Source organism: Rattus norvegicus, chromosome 14 (genome assembly GCF_036323735.1).
Source record: "Rattus norvegicus strain BN/NHsdMcwi chromosome 14, GRCr8, whole genome shotgun sequence".
In the NCBI taxonomy this organism is placed as follows: Eukaryota; Metazoa; Chordata; class Mammalia; order Rodentia; family Muridae; genus Rattus; species Rattus norvegicus.
This window is the reverse complement of record NC_086032.1, coordinates 18832987-18843510: the sequence shown is the minus strand read 5'-3', so window position 1 is coordinate 18843510 and position 10524 is coordinate 18832987. Positions and strand designations below refer to the sequence as shown.

At 40.1% G+C, this 10524-nt stretch overlaps 1 protein-coding gene across 3 annotated transcripts in view; it reads left to right on the top strand.

Moving 5' to 3' along the window:
* Positions 1 to 1324: 1324 nt before the first annotated feature.
* Npffr2 (neuropeptide FF receptor 2) overlaps positions 1325 to 10524 on the top strand; it is a 47319-nt gene continuing 38119 nt past the window's right edge. For 2 of the 3 annotated variants that reach the window (XM_063273651.1, NM_001412396.1), the window contains exon 1: positions 1774 to 1923. The gene's annotated coding sequence lies outside the window, so the exon portion shown is untranslated. Of the gene's footprint in view, positions 1572 to 1773; positions 1924 to 10524 lie in introns of those variants that run through there. The other variant, NM_023980.2, reaches the window with a different exon arrangement.

The following is a 10524-nucleotide window of genomic DNA, read 5'->3' as shown; positions in this document are numbered from 1 at the left end:
GTAGTTGAATTGGCCAGTGGGGTGCGTGAGAAGGGCACAGCCAGAGACGGTTCCATCACAGGCCTGTTTGCTTCATGGAGATGCTCTATGGTTTCCTGTGGGGGCTTCAGGGGTGTGGCTTATGCTGCATTGCTGTATAAGATACACGAGCCTGGCTGGTGGTGTCTATTACTTTGGGGAGCTTTAGTTTTCTGTGGTAGAGGGATTCGTGTGGAACGGACCTTTTCCTCCAGCTCATCACCTTTTGCGTCTCAACATTCTCAGACTGACAGACAGGTCATCTCTCCCAGTTTCATTCCTCTTCGATGTTAGCTCTCCAAAGACCCGCCTCCTCTTAGCTATCTGCTGATCTGCCTTTTAGTATGGCTGCCAGTTCCTCAGATGGCTTTTAAACTCTCTCAGACCCTGATCTTGAACTTGTAAAGTCTTAAAAGACTTATTCCTACCTGGATCCTCGATTTGCTCACAATTGAGATATAAACACACACACACACACACACACACACACACACACACACACACACACACGGAGGGAAGGATGGAGGGAGGGAGGGAGGGAGGGAGGGGGAGGTTGTTACTACCCCACCAAGAATTCCTTTACAGTCAGACTCTAGAATTCCTTTACAGACAATCTCTGGAGGTATGATTTAAATGTCACCCCATGATCTTGCACAAAAGCCTTGGTATCATGTGGTTGGAGAATTCCCTATGGCTTCTCACCGCTGTTAGTGTCCTACCCTGAAGCTCAGAGTCGCACCCTTGACCCTGTCCTTGTTATTCCTTTAAAGAGTCTAACTTATTCACTGACCCTGTGAATCTCTGAATTAATATATCCTATTTTGCATCCTAATGACTCCTCTTAGCCATTTCTGACTTCACAGAAATCGCATTAGAGTCACCGCAGAACTCTCCTCTCTCACTGACAGCTATGAGAATTCAAACATCCATAACCTCAGAGAGGTCTTTCAAACTAAGAGGCCATTGCAAGGACCAACAGAGCAGTGGGGATGAGGGAATGGATTAATTTGAATCTAAAATGAATTCTCACTGTTATGAGTACTTACAAAAATTAATGAATGCTTAATATATACCACGACCATTTTGGCATACTTAACTGTAGCTACCCATTTAGTTCTTAAAGAACCTACTAAGATTATCATCATTTCTCTTTTGCAGCAGAAGGAAACAAACAGACTCTAAGAGCTTTAAAAGATTGCCCAGGATTTTAAGCCAAGCCATCCCAGGAGTCGGTAATCAGAGCAGCTTCCCTTCCTTTGCAGTGCAGGGATTCTGAATTCACTAGCTACCCAGTTGCCCCTTAGCCAGCAGCTGCTCTGTGACTAACCAGCAGCTGGCCCCCTTGCGATCCTGAGAGTGAAGCCCGGGAGCAAGAGCGGAGGAGAGTGCAGAGCCGCCGCGCCAGCCTCGCTGCCAGGGGAGATGGCTAGCCAGTCTCACCTAGGTCACCTGGTAGAGCAGAGGTGCCGGTGACCCAGACAGAACCAGTTGCTCAGGCTCCGCTCGGCTCCTGTTTTCAACACTACTGGGACTCTGCCCTTCCTCAGGAGCGGGTGAGAACACGGGAGAGACTGATTGGACTCTCAGTGTGGGTGGGATACCCCCTTCCCAGGGTCACCGCAAGCCTGGGTGACACAAGTTAGCTTGGATTTTCCTTTTACTCTTGGCCTTTCCCTAGAGCCTTTAGGCTCCCTGAGCTCTCTGGATACTGTCCCAGGAGCTTCGGTTTGTCCCAAGCCCAAGTTTACCCTGGGGGTTTCCCTGCGCTGCTCGGCCCCGCCCCCTGAGCGTCTGCGTTCTTCAGAGAGAAGGCACCTGGCTGGGATGGCTTGCTTTCTCACCCTCTGAAGTCCCCCAACCCCTCTCCAGGTGAACATTGGTAACTTGTTGAATCTCCTAAGGAAGGTAAGTGGATCTCCTTGGAGATGTAAGAAAAATGTTCTAAACGATTCATTTGCTTCACCAGGATGATGCTTACCAATGTCCTTTGTGGACCAGGCTTGGTCTTGTGTGGTTAGGTTCGCCAGGAAAACTACAGTGGGCTCAGGACAACACCCAGGGCTAAGTGAAGACATTGAAAGATGGAATTTCTTTTGTGTCAGAACAACAAGCAGTGCCAGTGTTGTCCTGGGACACTGAGATAGTGACGCAAAGGAAAATTAGAACCGAGGTACAAAAATATATTTACTTCCCGCTTCTCTCAAGTCAGGATGGTGATTTTTCGAACAATCATTTTAAACAATATTAAATATAACATGAACAATGAAAGGATTTATTTTAAATCGAGCTAATCAAATTTCTGTGAGCCAAGTATCTAACATCTCTTTCCAGCACATGTCCAAGTCATTTCCAACTGATAACCGGAGAAAGGATGAACACATCAATGTGTGATAAGCTGTGAAGGATATATTTTTGTTTCTTGCTGGAATCGCAGTTGGAAACAAGTTGGGTAAAACTAATAGCATCACAGGGTTAACGGCTGAACTGCAACATTTCCTTAGAATGCTCAAAGAAAAGATTTATTGAAAGCACAATTGAGAGGCCACGGCTCGCAAACTTCAGGTTTTCCTTCTAAGAACGGTTGCAGACGCTTGGCTTAATTAAATACCGACATCAGTGCTCTCCTCATTATCTTTAAAGGCACGTGTCAATATTAAAACGTAGATATTATTAGCCTGAAATGTGTCCTAGTTATTGCTTACCATTAACGTGGGAGTTCCCCTATTACCTGCTTCCTGTCATTTCCCTTCAAATACAGCTCTCTTAATCCCATGTTTCTACCACCCCCCCCCCTTTTATGTCAGTAGGCGAGGTCAGGAATATATATATATATATTTGAACATCCTATTACTTTTCCTTCATCTATAGCCCCTAGGACCTTTTTTTTTTTTTGCATTTTGTAAATGTACTGTGAAGAACCTACGAGTCTGTATAATGGGAATAATTGCTTTTTATGTCTCTTTCGGCTCACAGCTTCCTGTATTACCCTGTTCAGCGGTTCTAGCTTCCACACATGTCAAAACTGTAGCGTATACAGATATGAATTCACTCTGAGGCAGGAGTGGCTGTGCCTGGAAAACTTCTGACTTTTACTGCTGTTATTGAATTGGGATTCTGGGGTGGGGCTGGAGAGGCAAGCTTGCAAATGCCCCTGTATCGCATTAAGGGTTTTCAGCTGTATTTCAGACATGGACTAAGACCTCAGTGCCCAGAAGCCTCATAAGCCAGCAGTTATTTATTTTGTAGCATGCTCCCTTAATGAGAGGCGGAGTTGATTTTGGATGAGCACTGTCTTGCGTGTTTGAAAACATCAAATGGGATTTCACCGTCTTTACTCTTCTATAGAACGCTAGTAATCTTGACAAATTGTTCTCTGGACAGTTCCCTGCTTAATATTACTTTGATAATAGCTGATTTTCTTTTCTGTTTGCGTTTGCTTTTTAAATGCTAGCATTGTGGGATTAAAAAAAAAAATGACTCGTGAAAGAATTTTTTTCCAGCTGCCCTGAAACTGAATATTAAAGACCCAAGAAACCCCTCAACCCTTGGCAAGGGTGGCAGGGGTCACCAGAGCAGATAGATTTTCACATCCTTCAGGTGGCTTGTGCAGCCTGAAACACACACTTCCAAATGTAGAGACAAGCTCTCTCACTTCAGTCTCACACACTGCCCCTGCCACCCCCTCCATTAGCTTTCTGCCCCAAGCAAGTACCCTGGTGTCTCTAATGCTGTTTAAACACCCAAGGAGGTTAGAATCAGACCACTACAGCCCTTTTAGGCTTTAGAAATCCTTGGTTTTCCTTGGGAAAAAGGCAGAGAATACAGAATGAGAAGGCTCCCAACCTGGCCTCAATGCCCTTAGGTGAGGTCCTGAAATTCATTAGTTTCTTTGTAGAATGGTCTGTTGGGAAGAGCTAATGGGGTGATCTATCTGGCTACATTGATTGGATGCAGCCTCTGGTACAAGTCAGATGCACTGTGGTCTTCTCCTGAGAGCCAATCTCTGACAAAGTGGAGGAGATCTCAGCCTCAGGCAAAATGGAGAGGTGTTCCTGCAGGTACTGGGGGCTCATGACCAGGACACTCACTAGCTACGACAGTGTACATTGGGTCCCAGAAAGGAGCAGGCCAGAGCCTCATTGTGTTTTGAGTGTGTATTTATTGCCACCTCACCCAGGAGTTCCTCCCCTGCCTTCCACAAATAAAAGAAAGAAAGAAAGAGAGGAAGGAAGGAAGGAAGGAAGGAAGGAAGGAAGGAAGGAAGAGAGAGAGAGAGAGAAAGAAGCCACAGTGGGTCTGGAAAGCACAAATATTAAATCTGTTTCACTGATACACAGAACTGAGAAAATATGTCTGAAGTCAGCTTCTCAAATCAAGTTCAGCTTCTGTTCCCTCTAAGCAAGCCAGACAGGATTGGTAATAGCTGTCAGGAATGACAAGACAGTCCAAACCACATAAACCCACAACTGAAAAGAGGGTGTGCCAACAGGCTTAAAAATACAATACAAAACAAAAACAAAAACAAAACAAAACAACAACAACAACAACAACAAAAAAAAAACCCAACCCAAAAGGTTCCTTTAAGTAATTGTTGCCGTTTAAATTTTAATTTCTAAATATTATCAAGGCACTTTCTCATTTATTTTTCTCTGTGGCCTCGGAAGAGGCCTCCTGTGTGCAGCTGCTTTATGTCTGGGCCCCTCCCCAGCATCTCTGGCCTGAAGTACTTTCCATTTCTCTCATCTGTCCCCCAAATCTCTGTTTTCTTAGATCTCAAGAGGATTAACCAAACAGACCCATGTGTTTACAGCTGTTAGTAATCTCTCAAGAGTCAGAAAACACTAGCAATTGCCCAAACTCAAACGAAGTAGGTAATAGCCAGCTGTACGGAATGACTCCCTGTATATGATCTCATTTCAGCTCTGTGAGTTTAGAGACTGTGAACAAACACAAGTCTTCTTCATTTGTTGGACTAAGGTTTCAAAGATTGCCCAAAGCAAACATGTTTCCCAATATAGGGACCAGGATTAATGAAGTCATGGATTCTCCCAGCCACGTTTAAATTCTAAACTGTAGCGCTTACAGCAGCTTGGGGTTTATAATACAAGTACTGATATCTGTATGTGTCTGGCAGGCATTTCTAAGTGAAAACTGTATGGCTAAGAAACAATCATATTCTTGTTTTTAAAAAAAGATGCCCTTGGTGCAGCCTTTGCAAACACTCAGCTCACACTAGGATAGACTGGGCTGAAAGTTGGGACTGAGCATATGTATGTCCACGCTTTCCCAAAAGTTAAAAGTAACAGTTCCAGTTCACACTGATAATTTGTAGCCATCCACAGAAGACTCTTAGACAGTGTCTGGTAGTGAGATTTTTGTGGGAAGTCTTAAGTGGGCACATACAACAGCGCCAAGAGACTAAAACAATTATCAAGTTCTATCATAGTAGCTGGGCTCTGTTGATTGTAGACAGTCCTCTGCCAGGGGAGCAGGCGCTAAACAACTAGGGTAGCTGTAATCAATTAACTAGTTGGTTGACTAGGCTGTAGCCAGTGAAGTTATTTTCTATGTGTGACTTAACTTCCATTTTCTTACAAATGTTACCTGATGCCTTTTGCTGGAACTGTCTCAAGGGCTTTTGTTCTAGGAGGTACCTGACTCATGAATTGTTTTGTTTTGCTCAAGTAAGCTCTACAAAGTTAATTGGCACAAGGAATTTTCTTCCTAACATAGGCACAGGGCTGTTTATTTAGAGGAAAGCTAAAAACCGGGATGAACATTTCTTTAATTTAGTCTCACCAGAAAGCCAGTAAAATCCAATAGTTGTCTATATTAGACTTTACCCTCTGAGAACCAAAATTCAATAAGGAAAACTTTCAAATTAAAAGTTTGCTCATGACCTTGTGATTCTTGTGTCCTGGGGAGTGGGGAGTGACTCTTAATCTTAACCGATTATCTATATTTTCAGAGACTTTGTTAAATGTAGACAAGTAAACATGTGCCCAAAGCACCCAGAATTTCTCAGAAAATTTCCACTTAAATTTTCCCTTGAAGTAGACATTTTTTAATTGAAATTTTTTACTTCATTTAACGCTTTTCTACCTTTTTCTTTCTGTCTTGGCTTTGGGTAGTTAGTGTACACTGGCTCTAGAGTGGGTTTGAGCTCTTTCTGGTAAGAACTCCTTGTAGAGCAAGTATGTTACTAGTAATGGGCAGCCCCCTCAGCCTTTCCCTGCAATCTTGCCATCCACATAATACAAGGAGTTTTATCTGGAACCTGTGCACCACAGGTCTACAGGACAATTTTGTTTCTAGGCTGCCTTTTCAGTTTATCATGGTTCTCCTTCATGCCTTAGAGTCAATTTTCCTCAAGTGGAAAAGCTTCCTTAAGTATTTTCTGACCTGTGTAGTAGTCCCTGCTTCCTTATATAGCCGCAGCCCTGGGCTTGACCCAAGTACTAAAGGAACTCAGAAGCCTGGGTTCAACCATGCACCTCTAACTTGTTTTCCTTGGTAGTTTGCTTATGGAGATTTTAGAAACTTCTTCTAATTTGCAATATTATTCAAAATTGTTACTGGTTGATACTCCTGCAGCAGTCAAAGGTCTGGACGCTCAGGACCCATCCTTAGCTGTAGCCCTCTCTGTGGTACCTCTCATCCTAGGTCAAGCAAGGCCATTCCTACTTAGAGCGTTTGCACTTACTGTGTTCCCTGCCTGGATATCTAGTCCCCAGGCAAGATTCTTCCATGAATTCTGACATCTGCTCCATGCCCCAGGTTATCACAGTATTATCTGATGGTAAACCATCATTGAAACTGCCTCCAGAATGTGTTAACTTGGTTTTGGCTTTCCTCCCCCAAGTGGAACTCCAAAGAGATGGGCCTGTGTGCTTCCATGTTATCTGCTCCCGCATCAGTACTTAGAGGATTCTGGTGCAAAACATCAACTCAGCAAAAAGCCACCCTAAAGCAAGGCACTCCAATCCCAGGAGCCACTTCTGCCCTTCCATACCCGGACCTGATGCTAAGGTTTAGTCTGTTTGCATCCTTCCTTTCAGCTTTCCCCCTTCCTTTCTACAATCCTACCCCAATTAACAGTTCAGTTACTATTTATTCTTTCCATTGTGTGGGGAAGAGTTTGAAGAAGCTGTTTATGGCTAACCATGCTCTGTTAGTGCCTGCCTGTGTTCTGCAGTGCCTGTGTATGGTGAACGAGAAACGAATGCCAGAGCTAGAGCTAGACATAAATGGCTACAACAGTCACTTTTAGTAATGCTAAATCTGTCTACTCTATTATTTTCTTTTTTGTTTTTTTTTTCTATTCTATTATTTTCATCAGTTGGAATTTTCATCTTTAATAGTGCCATATATTAAAATACATATGAATTTTGTACAAGGGCTTAAACTAACTTATAGCATGTTCCTCGAGAAATAATTTTAAATTATAATCTATTTATTGTGTATGTAGGTGTATAGTTACTTTGTGTGCATTCATTCACAAGCACGCACACCATGGCAAACATATGGAAGCCAGGTCCAATCTGTGGGACCTGGTGCTAACTTCTACCAGGTGTGTACCCAGAATCAAACTCAAGTCGTCAGTCTTGGCAGTCAGTACATTTTGCTCACTGCCAGCCCATTATTTTCAATTTATTAATTTTCTTTACTAATTGTCACTGCTCTCTTCATCTTTCTGTTTCCACATCACAGACAATGGATACTCGCATCAGGGCTATATTATTTTATATCTTTTCCTGCTCTGAGAGCTACTCATACATGTATGACTACTCTCGTGCATGCGTGTATCCATGCACTGATACCATTCAGAGAAGGTGTCCTTTGTTCCCTTACTCATCACCAGCTTCTAAGAAGCCTTGGTGGCAACTGCTATACATGATGTCCATGTGGATATAGCTATATATTAGTCTATAGTATGACTAGTAAGGCATAATACATTTAGCTAGTCTCTGCTTGATAACTACTTACTTTGTTGTGAAAAGTTTTTATTTGGTCTAGTCACTTAATAATTACTTAACAAGCACATATATGTAATATATCATATATAACACATACAATACATTACATATTATATTTATATATGTGATATATATATATATATATATATATATATATATATATATATATATAGTGTAAGGACTATTTGCAGTTATTACATTAATTTGAATCTCAGACCTTTCCATGGTTGAACTTTCTCTCATGTCTTCTTTAACAACTACAATCTTCATTTCTGCTGTTACTTATCCTCTCTGATAAATTTGTGTTCTTTCCATATTGCCTACATTTATTCTGATAATGTAAACATTTATTTATTTGCCATCTTTTCCATACTTTGATATACACATTCAAACTATTTTTGTGATCAATACACCTAGTTTTAATTTGATTGAGATTTTAGTGTTGATTAATATGAATTTTGTACTTCATGTTACTGGACATGTAGTTTCCTAGATTCTTTTTGAAAGCCTTCATACTCTAGAGTGGTTAACTTAAGCATGTGCATATGTGTCCATTTATGGATATATATTTACATACCTGCTTACCTTTTTAGTTACTTAGGTAGATCTCTATCCAGAAGTGTCTCTGTGGGGATTACCAGCTTCAGTTTGTCTTATAATTTTTAAAATTTGCTGGTAAGTTTCAAATGTATTCAATTAAATATTGAGCTCTTTTATTTTAAAATAAGATTCATAAGCCCAAAACTGCACATGTTGTTTGAGAAATAATTCTATATTTTCTTTAGGTTTGATGTTCTTGTTTTTATTGCTTTGCTTTAAATAATTTCATGTTTTTCTTCTTGATGTTTTATTTGGTCAAAGGTTGATTTAAAGAGTCTTGCTAATGTTTAAGTTTTAGGACATGCTATTTCAGATTTTTATTACTTAGTTCTTTGATGATCAAATGACCAATATGAAAATTGAGGGAAGCATCCATTTAAATTAAAACAAGGTATTACCATGTGGTGTTGGGAAATCTCTTAGGAAGTCTATTCTGACCAAGTGACAGTGTGGAACATATTGAACTTAGTATGCTTCTAGTGGAATGAAAACTTACACTGAATGATTAAAATTTCATATGACACACATGCTCCATAAAACATTATTTCTGACATTATAATGAAAGCAGTTAGTTAAGGGAAGGGTACCTCCAGTGTGTTGTCTTTACTGATGAGTATTGCATCTCATTATTGAAGCCTGCTGTCCTTGGATAGAAAGTCCTCGGATGATCTTTATACCGTGGCTCTGTTATAACTTTCAGTAATGCATCCCTTCTATGTTTCTGTTCTGTAACATGTAGAAAAAATGCTTTCAGAGATTAACTACAGAAGAAAATAATACACAGAAAACGTTTAAAAGTATGGCTTGGATGTCACACAGGGCAAACTCACAGGATGCTGAATGTTTATTATTAGTAGTGAGAATAAGAATGATCTGACCCTACCAAGGGGGGTGAATGAGAGGAACACCCATATGGGGAAGGGGGAGGGGATGGGGGCTTAGGGGCATAAAACCAGGAAAGGGAATAGCATTTGAAATATAAATAAAGAAATATATCTAATAAAAATAAAGGAAAAAATAAAAGATATTGGGGAAGAAAAAAAAGAATGTTAGTAAAAGAGCTTTAAAATATTAGTAAAGGAGCTGTCACTTAATCAATAATCAAATGTATGTTCTTTATTGTGAAAAACCTCAAAATCATTGATCTTCCAATAATTGATTTAAAGAATTGATAGATGAGTATGTTTATGCATAATCATAATCATATAATCCCCAGACTCAGAGGCGGGGCAAAAATGATAACAAGCAGATTTAAGGCACACTAATAATTCCAGCTAAAATTCAAAGACCTGGGAATTACATGAACTGAAACTACAAACATCATTCCTTACAAATGCATATCTGACAGGCATTGCAAAGGAGCAGGATGAATCTAGTTGCTTTGTCTTAACTATATTTTTATTTTATTTTTTAATCTAATAACAGTATTGTTGCCTATTCACAAAAGCACCATGAAAAAAATATTTCAATTTGCGTAGGGCCTGAGTGAGAACAGTTGCTAAAGGACTGTCAAAAAATGTTGATCTACAATGACGTACCAGATTTAAAGTATGTTTGCCCATAGGATACTGTCCGTAGACATCTAGGAGAGGCTAAGATATATATATATATATATATATATATATATATATATATATATATATATATATATTCCTAATGATGATTCTGTAAGAATTCCTAAAATTATGCTAGTAAATATTAAGTCCTTTATAATTAGGGATGCAACTAGAGTTTTCCTTGATACAAAAACTGTAATTAGAACTCTGCCAGTCTTCACATGTCATGAGTTAATTGCTTCTGAGATAGAAAACAGGCATTGATACAAATTTACAATTTAGAAGTAACTTCCTTTAGAGATGTAAAACAATTAACCAAAAGTCGTAAAAGAGAACAAATGACTTATTATAGGTACAAGGACAGAAGATAAAAT